The sequence below is a fragment of the Martes martes genome, assembly GCF_963455335.1.
Source record: "Martes martes genome assembly, chromosome: 5".
NCBI lineage: Eukaryota > Metazoa > Chordata > Mammalia > Carnivora > Mustelidae > Martes > Martes martes.
The window spans coordinates 141,683,750-141,704,470 of NC_137892.1; the positions used below are offsets into that span (position 1 = coordinate 141,683,750).

A 20,721-nucleotide genomic window follows, 5' to 3' on the forward strand; every position below is an offset into this window, starting at 1 on the left:
ACATTTATGTTTTTATTCTCTTTCGATTTGATTTAAAATGAGTAATTTACCTCATGGACAAAAAAATGCTCTCATGGCCCACATTTCAAGATGTGTTCCACATTATAACTGTTGAGCGTAGAGATGCTCAAACTTCATAGCTACAAATGAAAAATACCAAGGCAGCACCTATAAATCAGGACAATGGACAGCATCAGCTAAGGAAATCTTTGGCAAGGTTAGGGAGCTCCTCTTAGAGGCATTTTCCACAAGTGTCTTAAATATATTCAGCAGTCAAAGCCTTTGCAGTGTGATTACACTGTTACAGACTCGCCACATAGCCTCCCAGAGTAAAGCGTAACAAGCTATATTTGAAGAGATCCTTACAGACACAGCTTGGCTGACCACGCTCAGCATATAGTTTACATACAGATCAATAAAGATTGAGTTCCAATCGAATCCGAGTCCTGGCTTCTGATTGTTTTCTCTAAATTATAAGTGTATCACTTTTGCATCTTCCTAGCTGAATCAGGGATTTTAACTTATTTATTTCCAGAGACTGTGACCTAGGAGTATAAATGCTCACCTAACTAAAAAGCCTAGTGGACCACTTAGCAGAAAGCATTTTCCTTTCCTAGTACTTACTTATAGAAATCCAAAAGGGCTTGCTACCTCAGCTATCATGGCCTGCTCTTCTAAGCTTTAAAAGGTTGTCTTCATCTGCTTGATAACATCTGCTCCACACTCTGGTCATATGGTAGCCCTTAGGAAACAGTTCTCTAAGTCAGAAGCATTTTTCATAAGATTCATATGAATTACAAACAAGAATTTTAAGTTGCATTGAGTACTTTCAGGGTGATTCATGCAAAAAAAAAAAAAAAGAAAAAAAAAGATTTCCATTTGCATGCCAGTGAAAACCTGCTGCCTTAGAAAACCATGCTAAATAAATTATGTAATTAATCTTTGTACATGGGGAAGGATTTACTTTTCCTTATATCCAGTCCCCAGAAACAGATTCAGATAACCTTGGTCTCTGAGATATCTTAAACAGCCATGAATATTGCACCACAAGATTTTAGGTTTGGTATGTGGTATGAGGAGAGAAAAAAAACCCAGTCCTCAAAAATTTCCTTTTCTTTATTGTAATTGCCCATATTGTTTCCCACCTCTTTCTGCCTTTTTCCCCTTCTTTCTTCTCCCCCTCTTCTCCTTCTCCTGCCTTTCCTTCTCCAGTACTGAAGTTTCCTTTTAGGAATACTTATGACCTGTGCTTGCTGTGTGTTGTAACTTTGATTTTATTAACTTTCATGCTAGAATCACTCATTTTCATACTGTGAAACTATTACTTTCAAAAAAATGCCTTATTTTAAAGTTCCTCTGAATTGTAGCTATCTACTATCATGACACTTGGATTTCTAATTTTTAGATATTAAACTATTTTTATTATTTTATTTTTTTTTTAAAGACTGATTTATTTATTTGAGAGAGAGAGAGAGAGAGAGAGAGAGAGATAGAGCAGGGGAGGGGTGGGAGTGGGGAGCAGATCTCAAGTAGACTCCCTGCTGAGCCCAAGAGTCAGACACTCAACTGACTGAGGCACTCGGGTGCCCCTAAACTATTTTTTAAATGTTGGTCCCTTTGTCCCATAAGCAGACAGAAAGAAAAGAAACAAAAACAAAAATAAAAACTAAAATTTGAGAGATACTTGTACAGTAAATAGAGAGTACTTAATTCTTTGGGATAGATGCATGATAGAACTCAGAAAAGAAGTGATTATTTGTCTTTACGTGTATGTGTGTTTGTGTGTGAGTATATATGACTTACATGTGATTTTTGTGTGTGTGTCAGTGTACGTTCTTTTGGAGCACCAGAGCCACTCTTCCTTTGTTTGACAGTCTTTTATAGATTTTGGGTGGTATTGATGTTTTCCTTCCTACCACAATGGGTGTGGGTATGTACTGAGGCAGGTACAAGAATGAAGGTTCTCTCTTCCCATGGCCAGAAGATTGATTCTGGAGTGTGCACCTAAGCTAACATGGGCCATTCGGAGTTTTCCTTGGGATTTGCCCTGAGTTTTCAGGAGAGGCATGATGATAAAGCAGGTAGGACTGGTACCGGCTGTGGTAATCTTGCTGCTCTAGGAAGAGAGTTTGCCAGAAAAAAGTTACACTGAGGCAGGTTGAGTTGAATGAGAGCAAGAAAAGAGACTGAGTGGGTTGATACCATTGACTGCATTCTTTTTTTTTTTTTTTTAATTTCAGTGTAACAGAATTCATTGTTTATGCACCACACCCAGTGCTCCATGCAATACGTGCCCTCCATAATACCCACCACCTGGCTCCCCCAACCTTCCACTCCCCACCTGTTCAAAACCCTCAGATTGTTTTTCAGAGTCCATAGTCTCTCATGGTTCATCTCACCTTCCAGTTTCCCTCAACTCCCTTCTGCTCTCCCTCTCCCCATGTCCTCTGTGTTATTTGTTATGCTCCACAAATAAGTGAAACCATATGATAATTGACTCTCTCTGCTTGACTTATTTCACTCAGCATAATCTCTTCCAGTCCCATCCATGTTGATACGAAAGTTGGGTATTCATCCTTTCTGATGGAGGCATAATACTCCATAGTGTATATGGACCACATCTTCCTTATCCATTCGTCTGTTGAAGGGCATCTTGGGTCTTTCCACAGTTTGGCGACTGTGGCCATTGCTGCTATGAACATTGGGGGTACAGATGGCCCTTCTTTTCACTACATCTGTATCTTTGAGGTAAATACCCAGTAGTGTAATTGCCGGGTCGTAGGGAAGCTCTATTTTTAATTTCTTTTTTTTTTCTTTTTTTTCTTTTTCTATTTTTAATATCTTAAGGAATCTCCACACTGTTCTCCAAATTGGCTGCACCAACTTGCATTCCCACCAACAGTGTAAGAGGGTTCCCCTTTCTCCACATCCTCTCCAACACACGTTTCCTGCATTGACTGCATTCTTGGAGGTTTATTCATGGAAGGCATTTTCCAGATACACGAAATAAGTGATGAAAAGGATGACTTTATAGGAGAGAGAGCAACCAAAGTAATTTCAGGGAGGAAGAATGGAGAATGCCACTTCTGGAACTTCTGGCTGGGAGTTCTGGGTGTTAGCTGTTTAGTGGGGGGGATGAGTCGAAAGGCAATAAGGGACTGATTATGGCCAAGACTTTGATTTCCAAGTCAAGGATATTGGATTTGATCATGAAGACAATGGGGACCCTTTAAAGGCACTTAAGCAGACATCTGCTATGGTTAGATTTGCCTAAGGCTGGCCTGTGTTGAGGAGATACATAAACTTGGAATGATTTTTATTTTTTAAATTTTTAAATTGGGGGGGAATGATTTTTAAATATCATCATTGCCATATTCCATTCAGAAGCATCAAACCAATAATAGGAAAATTTAAAGGTCTAAATCTAACTCTTAAAAATCATTTTTTTTAACTATAAGTTTTTCTTGTCATTTCTGATATTATAAAACAGCATGAAGACACTGTTATGAATATATCGATTTGATCTTAGACATTCCAGTTATATTAAAAAAGCTAAGTTAGCAAATAGAAAGCATTACAACTGCTGAAAACTAAATCAGTAGACATAACTAAAGTTAGGAAATGGAAGAGCTAACTTTGCAGTGAAGTACTACAATGTAACTGAATTGATTCTAATCCTTCAGAAGAGATGTTCACATTCAAAAAAATCATGTAAACCATAAATGTTGTATAAACATTCTGTATATCTGTAGTCAATTTCCTCTGTATCAAATTCTCAAAATAAGTCTTTTGTAGATATACTGTTTTTCTCATTTAAGGTAATGCAAATTATAATACCTATATATCAAGTGTAGTCAAATTTCAATAATGTTTTTTATGTTAATATGCCGTGCATTTCAGTTTACAAAGTTCTTTTCCCTCTCTTTTCGCTGCTCCCAACATCCCTGTGATACAGACTCTGCAGTTTGCTTTATAGATGAGAACACTGAGGCTCAAATGATGGTAGTAATGTGCTCAAGGGCACACAGAGAAGCTGGGCACATTGGGATTTGCATCTGTGTCTGAATCTAAAGCCCAGGACTTTCTGGTTTGTCTCTGCTTCAAATACTGTATCCCTTGCTTTTCAAGGCAGCAAAACAGATGACCCAGGGCAGCCAGCTAGCTAAGTCAGGACTTGGGCATCTAGCCTGTACCATGGATGCGTGGGATGGGTCTGGCACAGTCTAGTAGAACCAGTGCCTTCTACAGGCTTTTGATTACATTTCCTCTGCTATTTCACTTCCCTGAAAGAGAGTAATTTTGCCCTTGATTCTCTTATCTCTTTACTTCTTCTTGCCAGGTAAAGATTGGAGTCTTTTCCCAGTAGTAATGCCACTAAAAGCCCAGTTCAGATGAATGCCTAGATTCCTTCCAGTGGGCTGAGTACCAAGTATCGCTACTCTCCACCCAATTTGAGGCATTTGGTTACATAGGAAAGCCAGCCCAAATTTGCATGGGGCACATGGCTTTTTGGATGTTGCACTTTCAATTAATGACCATTCCTTGAGGGATGAGTATTGAGCTCTACTGACAGATGGATTACTTGGAGCTCCTGGATTCTACCATGACTTACTCATGTTGATGCCAGCAGGACCTTTCCTCCATGTTACCTGGCAAACTCCTGCTCCTTCTCTTCTCAGCTCATGCATCTCCTCCCCCAAACCTTTCCAGAAAGCATTAGGTTTAAGTTCCAGACAGATTGAAGTTTCTTTTCCATGAGTTCCCAATTGTGTTACAGTGGTTTCTGCATTGTACTGTGAATGTCTGTTTCTCAGAATCAGCACCTTCTTACGTGGAGGGACTGTGTTTTCATCTTTCTGGCTCCACTGGCAGCAACAAGGAGTCTGGAGCCAGTGGAGGCTTGTCCAACTCAAGACTCACTGACTGAACGAAAACAATGGGTCTTTGAACTAATGAAAGTACAAATCCTTAAATACATATCTTCTGTGTAATATGTCTATTCTGTGCACATTTTTTTTTTTTTTTCTGTGAATGACCTCTGCTTTTGGTCTTTCTTTTCAGGACCTTGGGATCATGACCTGAGCCAAAGGCAGAGGCTTTAACCCACTGATAGGCAAATATATTTTATCTTCATTTTGTGGATGGATAAGTTAGATGTTACCTTTCTGAGTTACCTTCAGAAAAATCTAACATTTAGGAAGTAGTAAAAATAGGACAAAATCCGAGGAAACAAAGGGCTTAAAAGTCTGCTAGGTTTAAATTAAATGCTCACTATGCAATTAATATGTCTAAAATGTTGGGCAAGAATTTATTCTTCCCAAGACTCTTCTGTGTATGTGCACATCTGTGTGAATGGGTACATCTGTGTGCATGACCCGTGGAGCCTGAGAATGCCTGATCATATGCTTTTTGCAAGCATAAATGAGTGAATACACATAAAGTATGTAAGAAAACGCCAGGTATTAATAGCCTGGATGATAATCACTCTGCTTTCATAGCCCAGTACTTACTTCTCTCTTATCACCATACTAAATCACTGCCATATTGTGGATATCAGTAGACTGGCCCCTAACTAGCTGCAAAGTGGGGAAAGAAACATCTTAAAGAGAAATTTTACTACTAAGATACTCCTTAAGGAATGACAGGAATCCAAGGCAGACCTAGAAATGAGGTCCTGTCTATAATGTGCCCAGGAAGATCCAACTCTGGTAGATTCTTATCCACTGTAGCCTGACATTTGGGGCATCTGACTGCCTTGGATCATGTCTGAGTCATCTTTATTGTGGTCTCTGCATGATGGGAGTCATTTGAGGTGTTTGGAATTCTCCAGAGCAGAGCAGAGGATCCAGCAAGGTGTTCTCTAAGCATTCCCAAGCATAAGTAGATGCTCTCTTATCCTGTTAGTTCAGAATTCACATTGACATAGGTCTCAGGGACTGTGTCTTTATTTTTGGAGGGTAAGGATCAAGCCTGGGCTTGGATTTTTCTCTGCTGTTTCTTCAGCTTCCCTCAAACACAGGGTACCAGCTGACTAATTCACTGAGGCAGTCTGCAACAGAGAAGAGAGAGAGAGAAAAAAAAAAAATGCCTACCTAGTACATACGGCATGCCAATACTACCTACACGTGGAAAAAGTTCAAAAATGTGACAAAGTAATAAAGTCGTTTATTTTTGTAAATTGGAGAAGATTCATCAGACACAGTTAAGGGGAAAAAATCAAGGGAGATAAAAATATTTCTCTAACTATAGTGGCTGTCAAAGCATTGTGCTTACGGATGCTACATTAACTGCCTACGGCGTGCTGCCGTGCTTCTTAAGGCAGTAGAAGCTTTCAGGGCCAAGTGGAGCTGCACTTCACAGTTCCTCTTAATGAAGTCAGTAAGGGCCCTCTGAATAAAAATGCCTCAAAGGATGTGGAATGGAATGAGAATCAGGTTCACCAAAAATGATAAAAAAAAAAATACAGATTAAGTAAAAGAAATTTTACCTCAGAGCATTGACAAGGATTGTCTCGGCTCCTTGGGGAGCTCAGTCCTCTGTCGGCAGCATTCATGGTAGAATTTGCTTTCTGAAACTTGGCTTTTTAAACCCACTTTTACTTGAATCAAAGGGTCTTGAGAAACGGAAGTTGGTGTTAAAAAACAAAAACAAAAACAAAAAAACAAAAAAAACTTCCTGAGTTATTAGGGAAGCCCCTTCAAATGAAATTAACTTTAGATCATGGAAAGCAGTGTTTTGCCTATGAAACAATTCGTACACTTCAGACGAGCTAAAATACAGTATTTTATCCATTGAGTGGGTGGGGAGGGTTTAGAAATTACTTTAAAAAGAACTAAAATGGCTCAAAGCTATTTCTTAAAAATATCTCATTTCATTGTAGAAAGATCTCTCACTGCTCTTATTGAAGATTTGGTTCTGTTAGTAATGATTTCTTACCCTTGCCTACAAATTCTATGACTCATTTCTGTTATAACATTCTCTGTTTTATGAAAAGGTTTTTTTTTTTTTTTTTAAATCCAATCTTACCTGTGATTAGTCCTGCCCTACTTTTCCATGTCACCTTCAACAAAGTGATAAAGCCTGAGTTTCCTCCAAAAATAGACATTATTTGAGTCTCCTTGTTCTTTAGCTGTGGTGTCATTAGGGACTCATGTGGCAGTGCTGAGACGAAGAAGAAATATGTCATTCGGTTCTGAGGTCAGCCTCGTCTGGGGAGGAAAGAGCAATCGGGTGGTGAAACACCCTACAAACTAGTACTTTTGGTTCAATTCGCAGGAAGCTCCCTGGGATTCAAAGACGCCACCACCATTTTTTTTTTCCCCCGGTAAAGAGACCTGTATCTATGTGACCTACATTATCGACCATTAAAAGTGGATATGCATCCTCTGCAAAGTACAATCATAAATTTGGGGGACTGAGAAGCGCTTTAACAGCTTCTATCGCAACTCTTCTAATTCTTGAATCTGCCTTCAATAGCGTCTCCATGTGGTTCTCTAGTCTTTCCAGTTACATTCCCTAATAGGAAACCTCATACTTGAGATTGTGAGCTCTTTGAGGGCATGGGCACTGGGTTGGTTGGTTTGTTTGTTTTTGTTGTTTTTTCTGCCTTTACCATCTCCTGAGTCTAAATAGTGACTAGTACTTATTAAAAGCTCACCAAAGTTTTCTTGAATAAAGTAACGAATAAAGGGCCACTTTAAACTACTCTTAACATAACTACATACTAATTGTGACATAAAAACACATACATGACTTACCTTCTTTCTACTCCTTCTCTCTCCATCTCTTCTTCCCTTCCTCCTCCTTGTGGCATGCAAGCTGGAAATGAGAATCTAACACTTAGCTCTTTGTACAGTCAAGGCACCTTCTTACCTGTTCTTATCATTAATGCGATTGAAGGAGGCCTCATTTAATGCATGTTAAGGGTTTACTAGCTAGGTGAGCATTTTACTTAAGTTCCACGCATCTCTGTTTTTCCATCTGTAATGTGGAGATAATAATTGCATCTACCTGAGATGATTAGGTGAAGACCCAATGCCATCTTGTGTATTAAGTACTTTAGAACAGTATCTGGCCTACAGTAAGCACTCAGTACGCATTACAAAATTGGTGCCTTATGAAACAGCCTTTTCTACATGTATTCATCTTTGACTATTCTGGTTATCTCTTGTTGCATGACTGCATCATTGTCTTTCATTTTTCTCACATTGACTGAGTTCCCATGTGTGATTGTCACTTGGGTTCCTCACATGCGTGAGTGGGAACCCGGAAATATCTGAATATTTGCCCGAGTTGATGTGTGAGAAGGCATGCACCAAGGCTGGGAACTGAAGCTGGATGTTGCCTGGGAGCTCAGCTGAGACTCTCAACTAGAGTGTCTGCATTTGCCTCACCAGACAGTTTGAGCTTCTCACAGCACAGTGGCTGGGCTATAAGAGGGACTATCTCAAAAGCAAGCACTGCAGGAAACCCAACTAGAAGCAATAAGGCTACTATGATCTACCCTCAGATGTTACATGGGACAACTCTGCCATATTCTGTATGACTGGACTGTAGGTCCAGTCACAGGGCTTGCCTAGATTTAGAGGGGGTAAATGAACAGATTCCTTCTGTTAAGTACAAAAACTGGACAGTTTCATTAGCTACATTGACTATAATATCTTTTTTTTATATTTGAAATTAAACTCATTTATGTATTATTTCTCTTCTGAAATGTTTAAAGCCACATAGAAAACCCCCTCAAGCCCCTTTTTTCGTAAGATAGGCTTTCAAAAGTCAGAAGATTATTAATGGATTTTTTATTTCTCTGAATAAATATTTATTGATGCTTCAATTTTTCTGTAGAAAGACATGGTTTAAAACTCTTTTGATTTTGTTCTTGGTCTTAGGGATTGGATGTGGTGACTGAAATAAGTTGAAAAAGTAGTTAAAAGTAATATTATCAGTCATGGTTGGTTTCATTAAGTTGGGTTGAATGGTGTAGCTAGCCATCCATTTCACTCTTTTATCTTCAGATCAGCCATAGAAGGAAATGTGAATCAAAATCATTCATACTGTTTATTACTTGGTTATTCATATTCACAAATCTAGCCTATCATAGCTCCAACATAATAATAAATATTTGATAGTCCTCTTTAGCTCATATAGTGTTTTTACATAAACTATCACATTTGATCTTTATAATACAAGCTGTGTTACATTATATATATAACTTCTCCTTTTCCAAGAATATACTAAAGGTCAGAGAGATTAAAAGACTTTTCCAAAAAAGGGATGAGGATACAGGTATCCACTTTGTGTAAGTTCAGAAATACTCATTTATTTCAAATTTCTGATTCTTTTCCATAGAGTCTTCAAAATCAGTAGTAGGGCCCAATAGTCATTTTCAACATCTTTCCTCTTGTTTAACATATCTAGAAAAGCTGTAATTATTTTCCCAGCTTCCCTTGTATCTAAGTGCTATCATGTAACATATTTTTAGCCGTTACAACATAAATGGAACTCTTCTAGGAGGATTCTGGAAATATTTATTCGTTGTTAAAGAGGAAAAATGAAGCTGATACTGTCCTTTGCACTTTCTTCCTGCCATGAATGTAGTGAAAATGTCCACATGCATGAAACAAATAGAGTCTTCTTGGTTTAAGCTGATAATGGTTAGGTATTGTTGCCAGGAACAGAACAGATTTTTAGCTAAAAAAGCCTGTCTGGGGGCACCTGGGTGGCTCAGTGGATTAAAGCCTCTGCCTTCGGCTCAGGTCATGATCCCTGGGTCCTGGGATTGAGCCCCGCATTGGGCTCTCTGCTCAGCAGGGAGCCTGCTTCCTCCTCTCCCACTCTGCCTGCTTCTCTGCCTACTTGCGATCTTTGTCTGTCAAATAAATAAATAAAATCTTAAAAAAAAAAGCCTGTCTGCCTGTCCTCCCTCCCTTTCTCTTCCCTTTTCCATTTCCTTTCCTTTCCTTTCCCTTCCTTTTCCCCTTTTCTCCGCTCCGCTCCACTCCTCTCCTCTCCCCTCCCTTCCCATCCTTCCTTTTTTCTTTTCTTCCACAGGTGATTAGTATTGAAACGTGTGAGTGAAACTAAAGAAGAAACAAAACTGTTTTAGAGGAGTTTTAGGACTATTGTTACGAGATTTTACAATAGACCTTTCATGTTTAGGAAAAGAAATCTACAAAGCAATGAGAATGATAAAGGACTGAACCTAGACATACTCTAATTGGCTAAGAAGTTACAGAAATAACTTTTTAAGCTTCTTGTCTCATTTACTCAATATGAATATTCAATATGTTAACTGTCTAATAATTAGTAAATTATTTACTACGCCAGTAGTAAATTGGCTATAAGTGAGGCATAAGATTGTGAAAGATATTTGGAAGTACTTTGTTGTTGTTTTAAGAAAGCACACAATGAAGCATTGATTCACTGGTACATTAGATAAACCAGGCTGTTATACCCAAAATATTAATGTCTGTAAAACAACCAAGAGGAAGTGTATGTTCTGATAAAAATGGAGAATGTGGGGCGCCTGGGTGGCTCAGTGGGTTAAGCTTCTGCCTTCGGCTCAGGTCATGATCCCAGGGTCCTGGGATCGAGCCCCACGTCGGGCTCTCTGCTCAGCGGGGAGCCTGCTTCCTCCTCTCTCTCTCTGCCTGCCTCTCCACCTACTTGTGATCTCTCTCTCTCTGTCAAATAAATAAATAAAATCTTTTAAAAAAAATGGAGAATGTGTTCATCTCAGTTGTTTACATCTCTTTCCATTACCCTTTTCCTGTCTACACTGCAGGGTATGTAGAGTTTTTACTGGACACTTGTTTTTACTGGACACTTGCTCAGTTCAGTTTCCTTTGCCCGGGATGTATTTTTTTCCCTCCATTGGTTAAGTTCTATTCATCCTGCAAATCTCACATTAAGGCTTTCTTTCTCTGGGAAGATTTCCCTGATACATAATGTTAGCTGCTTTTTCCATATGGTTCCATATGGCCTTGACTTCCCTTTATCATAACTCATAGTTTCTTGTTTACTTGTCAATTTTGGCCATCATGACAGAAAGAATAATCTTTTCTTTCACTCTTTTTTATATTTAATACAGACTCCTGTCTAATTTTCCAATTTCTTCTCTGACATTCTTTATATGCCAGAGAGCTATCAGTCTTCTCCTTTCCCAAATCCTTGTTTGCCAAGTGTGAATGTTCAAAGCCAGAATAATTTCCATATAACATATACTGCATTTTCCTACCTAAAAGATCAAAGAAAGACACTATGCTTGACATGATTTATTTTTGACAAATATGTGTAGCCTTCTTTAATATGTGAAAACATTTTTCATTAGGTTCCTGAGGGGGAGAATTGTGTCTCACTGGATATATATCTCCATTTTAACAAAGCGTTACTCTTTCCAATTTTGTTTTGTTTTGTTTTATCACCTAATATCTCAAAAGAATAAATATTCTTTTTTTTAAAGAATAAATATTCTTAAGTATAAATGTTCCTGAAGTGGGCTTCACAGTATACAATATAGGTGATTTTTAAAACCTCTAACATGGTGAAGTTGTTTAAACCTAATTTGAAATTCATTCTTGGGTTTTCTTTTGCAAGATTTTTGTAAGATTTGCATAACATTAACTAATAACCAAATCGATATTCCAAAACTCAAATTTCCTTTATTCACGTTCCAAATTAGCTAACTGATCTATATTTTCCTTTGTTAGTCTCATATTTTTCAGTTCACTTACACAATTATTTTCATTTCCTTTTTGTGTTTTATTTTGCGCAGTGACACCTCTGACATTATTCTTTTATTCATATTATTTTTATGACATCTTGCACAAATGTGAGTGTTCAATTATTCAGCTCTTAGAAAAATTCAAAATTGAAGTTTATGAACCTGCTTGCTTCTTTTTCTCCTCATATTTTTAGGGAGTATATGACAATATGTACACCTTCTTTTCATCCAGCACTCCTTTGCTAACAAAGAGCACCAAACACCATTGGGTTGCTTAAGCAATAGTTGGGTAGCACTTACTTTTTTTACCCTTACCTTTCATTAACTATCCATATGAAATAAAACTCAAAATACTCTCCATGTGCTTTCTCAATATCTCTTGTATTAGTCTATCTTTCCTCCCCACTCCTACAGTCCCATTGTGCTTTTGTCATTTTTCATTCAACTTAGTGAGAAGACCTCCAACCATTCCTTCTTTCCCATCCCATCCTATCTCCTTCCAAGTGATCTTTCCAGAGATTACTTTGGAAATTGCATCGTTTTAGTTCTCTGTATGCAATCACACAATTATTTACAACTCTGTGGGGAGTAAGTTGCTTAATGTGTGATTAGGTTTCAGTCCTACTGAATTTTTCTCCGTGTCTTCAAACAAATCTTTTGCCTTCTTGATCTCCTGAACTTTGGCCTATGATGGTTCCTTTGGCTGGAAAACTCTGGTCCCTAACCCCCCGACCCCACCCACTTTCTTCCCAAGGCTAACTCATCCTCAGGTCTCAACTTCAAAAAGCCTTTGAAGCCCACCCTCTCCTTCCAAGTAGGAGGTTCAGTGTTTTTCCTTGAAGTCCCCTACTTTCTTTCTCCTCCCTCTTAGCCCACTGAATTCTTGCAGTATTGTGCCTTCTATCTTATTGGAAATTCTGAGACCATCTGTATATTTTTTCCCACCTTGTCGCTGATTCAGAGAACATAATTGTTACTTATGAAATAAATTAATTCATAACAGTTACTTCCTGCATAGTTTTGATTGTTTCCTCTTTTCCTCTTTGGAACATCTCTCAGAGAGAAACTATTCCTTTAAGGAAATAAAATGCTGTAATTTTTTTCTATCAATGTTATGAACTTTCTAAAATTATAAATTTGAAGTCTATATTTTTTTAATCTTTCTCACACCTCTTTTAGTATTTCAAACTCCACAACCTTATGATCACTATCTTCCAAATTGTCTTTCTTGAGAAAAAATGAGTCACTGTTTGATTTTATGTGCACTGACTGTGACCTTAAATTGTTACTTTATTATGCATAACTCATAGTGCCTTAGATTTATTTAATTGAAAAAGTCCAATTGTGTGGTTTGTAATTCTGCTAATGTAATGCTGTTGGGCCAAGGGAAGGTATAGAGAAGTTTTTAAATTACTTGCTATTTCTATTAATTAATAATTGGTTCAGTTCTCCTTAGTAAAATGTAATATCCCTTTAATTGTACTAAGATCCCTCTATTATGGAGTGAAAATAAGGTAAAAAGCTATATGACATGCTATTTTACAGATAAAGCTTTGCTCAAAAAGACTTAGAAAATTAGTAACTGGTGCTTTGTCAAGACATAAAATGATTACTAACTCTCTAATCTAATAGAGAGTATTTTATATGGTAAAGTGAGATTAAATAATTGCCTCCTCAACTACAAGGTTTTCTTGACTTGGAACAACCAGTATGAGGGAGAAGAGAAGTAAATTTAAATTACACAACATTAAAGACAACAATTTATGGTAACAATATTTTTTTAGAGTTTTATTAGTGAAATTTCATAATCCGCAAGAACATGAAAGAGGAGGCTTACCTTTTCTTTCCAACTTCAAATCCTTCAGGAAAATGAATTTGAATTTATTGTCCCTGAATTCATTTGCCAATAGCAACTCATAGATGCATGAAAAAATATTAAGACACTGAATTCCAATATCTAACCATGAAGTGGCTTCTTAAGATCATTTGGAAGGCAACTCACTCCCTTGTCTCCTCAAATTCTTTCCTTTGTCCAGCTAATTAACCACACACTATCAACTCTAGTCTTTTAGTACTTCCCCATTAACCAACCTCTGCTTACCCCAGCAAGTCATCATATCCATGTTGTAGACACCTATTCAGATATCATCAGCAGAGCATATCTTTTCTGCTCCCCAGGAGTAGGCCCTAGACAGACCTGTTTCTGCTGTGTGGCCCTGCTCAGCCACCCTCATGGCCATGACATGCCTGCCGGCTGGCTTGAACCTCAGTATACACAATTCATAGTACTTAGTACTTAGTACATGGTAGATGCTCAATTCTTCTGAATGAGTGTATAAATGAATGATTGGGTCTCAAGCTGGACTCCTCAAATCCTCTCACTTGAAAATCACAACTGAGAAACGTGGAGCTAGGAATTGGTGGCTCAGTCCCATTAATCACGGAGCTCGAGAGGCAGAAATCTACCAGTTGCTGATTCTGAGCCTATTCCACTGAAGTATGGTTGCCCAGCTCTGCTTCAGAGTAGAGTATCGGGTAATCTGTTGTGTCAGTTATGTTTCTTACAGTTGCTAATTCATGTACTCTCAGGAATCATTTGGATCTTCTGAAAGTGTTTGTGTGTGTGTGTGTGTGTGTGTATGTGGGTGCATAGGAATAGATTGCACATATGCACATATATATGAGTATGTATTGTGTTCCTCTAATTATAACAAGCAGAAACGAAATACATCAGTTGGGTATTTGTGAGTGATATCTGTGAATAGGTGTTGTTTATCGATCTGAAATTACATATAGATTATTACTTTTTGTATATTTTGCTGAAGATCAGATATGTGTGTATCTGGACATCAAAGTTTGGGAAGGCATGTGTTTAAAATTAGTATGGGTTGGGGCGCCTGGGTGGCTCAGTGGGTTAAAGCCTCTGCCTTCGGCTCAGGTCATGATCCCAGGGTCCTGGGATCGAGCCCCGCATCAGGCTCTCTGCTCAGCAGGGAGCCTGCTTCCTCCCCTCTCTGCCTGCTTCTTTGTCTACTTGTGATCTCTGTCTGTCAAATAAATAAATAAAATCTTAAAAAAAAATAAAATTAGTATGGGTTATGCACATCAAATAGACCTGTTTAGGGCAATGTGTGATCTTACCAAAACTTACCATTTATTATATGTTCTCATTATGGATTGAAAGTCACCATGCCCTCTTTTATCTTTTTCATATTATGGAGGGATTTTATTACTCTGTTTATTTTGTGTCTTTATGTTGTTTTTATTAATTTAAAGATCAATCGATTCTTTTAAAAATTCTGACTAAAAAACAAAAAACAAGAAAGAGATCAAGACATTTCTTAGCTATTTATTCTTTGTGTCTTCCTCTTTCTCCTCCTCCATTAACCACATTTGTTCTGGTTCATTGGCCAAAGTAGGCATCTCTTGAGAAAGATGTTTCTATTTAGAATTTCTTACACTTGAGAGATGAAAGTATTAAATAATGTCTAATTTTGAGATTTCCATTTCCTTTTTTATTATATTCTTTCACATTGAAGGATTATAGCCATTTTTATTGATATTGTTTTGATTAATCTTTCCTTAATATTGTAAACTATTTTAAAAACAGAATATTCACAGTTTGCTGATTATAAAATGATATTGGAACTCTAATTTCTGTTTATTTTTCACAAGCTGGCAATAATGAAGAGATAACAGATTACTCTAAATTTGTGCTCGCTTCTAAAACAGAAACTTAAAACATTTCTTAATAATTATGAATATGAATGGATACTTTCCTGATAGAAAAGGGTGTTTTTAAGATGCACAGGTGAGAAACTCAGGATTCACTAAGTTTCTTGCAGGAGGTTCCATTCCAGGGTTGGTAATAATCCTTTAATGGAGAGAAGCTCCAAGGGTCTGGGTTCCATCTGACTTAGAATTCTAATTGCATTGTTGCATTTTATTTTACATGAGTGTGAAATGACTGCATGTGAATAATTTGATGTTTTGTGCTAGAATTTTCCTATCTCTAGTCTCAGGAATAGTGCAGGATGTTCATTTTTCTCCAAACTTCAACATATTTTGGAGATGATTTTCAGTAGGGTAGGGATAGGAGTCATTCAAAGCGAACTGGCTTATACTTTATTTTGGTGTGAGGAATAAGATTATTGAGGTCATGTGATAAACAGTTTTAATGTTGGCAGTTTATTTGAGACTTTCCTCATCTTCCAAACTTACGTTCATTACTTCATAATGGGTCTTTAAAGGATGGTGAAACAATACAAAGGGTCACACTGTCAGATTAGACCCATGGCAATCCTAAGACATAGGGAATTGCTTCTTCCTTTGGGGAAGTCCATCTCCACCAACTCAGAAAGCATGGTCAGAGCCAGTCACTCCCCACTAAATCTATGCATTCCATGTTTTTCTTTAATAAGTAACCTGAAAAAATCAAGTGTATCCCTCTAAAATATTTCATAGATAATTAGTCTAGTTAAGAGTCATATTTATACTGGCATTTGACTGGGGTCAGTCTTTGTGGTTTTATCATTTTAAAAAAGTTTATCTTTCTTGGTTTCAGTTGGTTTATCATAGTGGTCTGTCTTGCTTTTTTGTCTTTTAGGGTATTCCAAGATGGGGCCAGGAATTCAGGGTTTTCAAGGTTAACCTGGCAGTCTGAAAGGATGAGGATACATATCAAATGAGGTAAGACTGATTTAGGTGCTAAATCTTGGCAGTTTGTGATGTAATTTTGATCTATCACTGTGTATGATATCCTTTGCCATCATATAGCAAAGGCAAAGTTCATTATATGATGGAGATGACTGTATCAGAAATATGTAAGAAATTCTGGTTTCTACTTCAAAATATTCTTCTTGAAGTTTTAAGACTGTTTTCAAGGAAATTTTTTTCTAAAGAAACAGGCCTTTACTGACACACCAGTGAATAATGTCAATAAATTGAGAAAAACGCCACAAGCTTATTTTTATTGATCATATTTCCATGGATTTAAGTGTAATTTTTAATTAGTGTTATTACTAAAAATACCCTTTTCTTTTTATTTTAAAAAATATTAAATTGTACTTTGACCCTTTTAACTTACAGTTAGTGTAACACATTCTGTGAAGAGTTGGAAAAATTCAGTCTATGAATATGAATATGATGCCCTTGACATGATTAGTCAGTTATTTCCTATGTAAGTGATAATAAAAGTTAAAGAACAGGTTATACAGCTGGTACTTCTTCTCAAATCAAGTATATTAATGCTTCATTTACTAAATTGTTAAATTGTACAAAACACATTTGAAAAATCCACTACTATATTCCCATATTTAAGGATGTTGATTTTAGGAAAAGTTCATCACATAAACACTAAGATACATTGATAAGTGTATGGATAGTATGTAATTGTTGCATTTATCCAAATAATTTAGTGAGTCATCATCTTTGCTTGATAAACTATAATTAAAATGAGCTTGAGAAATGTCTGAAATTCTCAGTGGTGCAGTTTTTCTTTAATTTCAAAATTCTTCTGTTTCTATTTTTTGTAGTATGGCAATGAAATTTTTAATGAATCTGGAGTTTCGAGATAGTCTATTGAGTTTTAAATAATTCAAAGTTTGACAAATTATTATATAAAAATGATATGTATTTGTTTTGGTCCTGGGCCTGTTTTCCCTCAGATCAAGTCTAGTTTGTTTGTTTTTGCTTGTTTGTTTTGTTTTGTTTTTTTTCCTCCTCCCAGAAAGGAAAATCAAAGGGGAATTGCCCCAACAGGAAGTGTTTCCCCTTTGTTAGCTCTCTCTTGGCCTGGTTTATCCAATGAAAGTTATCAGTTGACAACTGGAGGGCCCTGGAAAGGATTATCTCTCTCATTTGCTCTGCTTTAGTTTCTTCCGCAATAAGTTTATATTCTCCATGGGTCCACCTTGGCCCCAATGTCCTGGTAATCCAAGGCCCTGAGCCCAGATAATATCACCACTCCTTCCTGTTATCTCTCTAGGCTGTGGTAGAAGTGGCTTTGCGCTTTTGCTAATCTCAGTGTTGCTTCCTCTCATCCACCTGGTCATTCAGTAATTCCATCATATGTATAACCAATTCCCTGCCTTAAATTTTATCAGTTTCAACTATTTAGTGATTTCAGCTTCCTGACAATATTCCTGAATATTATTGATAATATATTGATAATACTATTGATAATAATGTTTTAAAGAATTCTCATGTATAACCCAAAATCTTTTTTTTTAACCCAAAATCATTATTATAAATTGGAAGATTTCTCATAGATCAGCACTTAAGAAGTCTGCATAAGGTTAGTTTAGATTAGATAATGTAAAACAAAGAAAACAATTGGAGAATTCGTTAGTACTCTTTTATAACCGATCTTTTGTTTCTCCATTATTGTAAAGCACTGGGACTATTTCTGTACTAGAAATTATAGTGCTGCTGGTGCTGGTTGTGTGAGAGTTTTGTGTGTTTATGTGTGTACGTGCATGTGTGTCTCTGTGTGCGTGATCATGTTCAGGGAACATTTGTTTAGTGGGCTTTAATGCTATCACAGCTAACATTTGTGTGTGTTTGTTTTCTTTATCTCAGCTCTGGTAAATCCATGAAAAACAGATGAAAGCCAAATCTTTCATTATTCCTAAATCCCTGATTATGACATGTTTCTCCTAAAATGCGTCCCCAAAGAGTGAATGAGGCATCTGTAAGTATGCACAGGTTATGGTGCAGTCCCCTCAGCGCCATTTTGTCCATATGGAGCTTAATTCTGTAAACTACCTATCACTAGGTATAAAATTCAGACAGAAAATAGCAATTTATCACAAGTGTCCAGCTGGTTTCTTCTTCTAAGTGATTATTTCCTAATCTGAAATCCAGCCCATTTGCTGCCCACTTAGGTTTTTGAGCTATAAAATCAATAATAAATAGCAAGAACATTCCCTGGAGAGATTAGCCATGCATTCCAACTGGGAAGAACAAATGAAGGGCAATGCTAAAGCACTTTGTGCTTGGATTTTAATGTAAAAAATAGAATGTGGAAAAATGGGAGTGCTCTTTTAATCAAGTTGATCAATAATGCAATGTAAGATTAAATTTAAAATTCCCCCTAAATCCAGAAATGCTCCTTAAAAGCAAATTTTTAGAGATATGTGCTTTCAATTAGTATAATCTTACAAATGATTTTTGTGTATTTTACTGAGTTATTGATTTCCCTTTAATATAATTGAAACTGATCAGTTCAAAATACATGTTTTGAGCTCTCTTCAAATTGAAGTATTGAAATCCGCCTTAAAATGTTGATATAGTACCCTCTGAGGAGGAGCATTATTACTTCCAAATGCAAATCCAACAGAACTGTGCTGTCCAGAAATACTTCAACCCAAGATAATCAGTTTCTTTTTCTTTTTCTTTTTTTTAATTTTGTTTATTTATTTGACACAGAGAGGGATCACAAGCAGGCAGAGAGGCTGGCAGAGAGAGAGAGGGGGGGAAGCAGACTCCCTGATGAGCAGAGAGCCTGAAGCGGGGCTCGATCCCAGGACCCTGAGATCATGACCTGAGCCGAAGGGAGAGGCTTAACCCACTGAGCCACCCAGGTGCCCCAGATAATCAGTTTCTTATCTGGCTTATTTTTGTGTATGTGTATATACAGATATTTGAGAGTATATTTTTGTTTATGTAAACCTATATATACAAGCATACATGTACATTTATATATATACTATCTATAAACTTAAATAAACATATATACAAAATACATGCGTACATGCACATACACATAAAATTTAGCTTAAATTATTTAATAATAGGATATTATCTTTCTAACATGTTCTTGTTTCTTTGGTTTACTCTTTCCCATAAGTGTATTATAGGAAAATGAAATAAACAGCCTATTATTAAATAAATGTTTCCTATAATTCTGCTTTTTATAATAGTATATGAAATAAAATATAATAAAACTCTCTGGTTCTTAAGGGCTTGCAAGCTAGGTGGTAAAGATAAACATATAAAAAATGTGGGATTGTAGCAAAATCAGAGTTAATAAGTACCAATGCTATTTCACTGGATTCTTACCCATCACACTAGGAAATAGTTATTAACTAATTTCACTTTACAGATAAGGAAATCCATTTAGAAATTAATTTAACCAAAATCACATGGCTAGTCTGTAACTTACTGGAAGTTTGAACACAAATATGACCAATACAAAAGACCTGTTCTTCTCACCATATAATACTGACTTACATAATAAAAATTGATACAATAAAATGAAATATACTGGAAGGTAGCCTGTAATTAAAAGACAATCGAATACAATAGGAAGTAAACTGACCGTATTCAGAATAGCTTGTGAAATTTTCATAAAAGAGGAGAAGTTTCATCATATCTTAAAAATTAGGTTAGGCTATAAAGAAGAGAGCAACATTAATGTGAAAAATGTGGGACATGGGAAGGCACAAGATAAGTGTAAAGGAGCCAAGAAGAAAAACTTAGCTAGAGTATAAGATCCAAGAAGGTCAGAGTTTAGAGATAATGATGAAAATGTTGGTCACAACCAAATTCAGAGTGCTATGAGTTCCAGTTCATGAGGTTTTAGGAATATTTTGGCACACAGGAAACACTCAGTAGATGTTTTTTTACATTGAATTAATTAATTTATCCTGTAGGCAAGGGATATAGTGTTGATTGCTTTTTGGTGTAGAAGCATGGCGTGATGACACTGTTGCTTCATAGTGATCAATCTCATGGCATTATTCATCATGGGCAAAACTAAGGTAAAGGGACTTTTAAGTATGAGAGAAAGTCAGAAGAATTTTAAGGAATGGGTGGATAAAGGACATATTTGGAAGTCATATCAGGAAGTCAAAGTTCTGCATCTCTGAAAATGGAAGAGCTTATTAAATGCTATTTAAAAACATGTACTGAGGGGCACCTGGGTGGGTCAGTGGGTTAAGCCTCTACTTTCAGCTCAGGTCATGATCTCGGGGTCCTGGGATAGAGCCCTGCATTGG

The 20,721-nt window shown here is 36.8% G+C and overlaps 1 long non-coding RNA gene across 1 annotated transcript in view; it reads left to right on the top strand.

Moving 5' to 3' along the window:
* LOC308343730 overlaps window positions 1-20,721 on the top strand; it is a 249,797-nt gene that overhangs the window by 129,765 nt on the left and 99,311 nt on the right. The window contains exon 2 of the long non-coding RNA XR_013966898.1: window positions 16,329-16,411. This is a non-coding gene — a long non-coding RNA (uncharacterized lncRNA). The remainder of the gene's footprint in view (window positions 1-16,328; window positions 16,412-20,721) is intronic.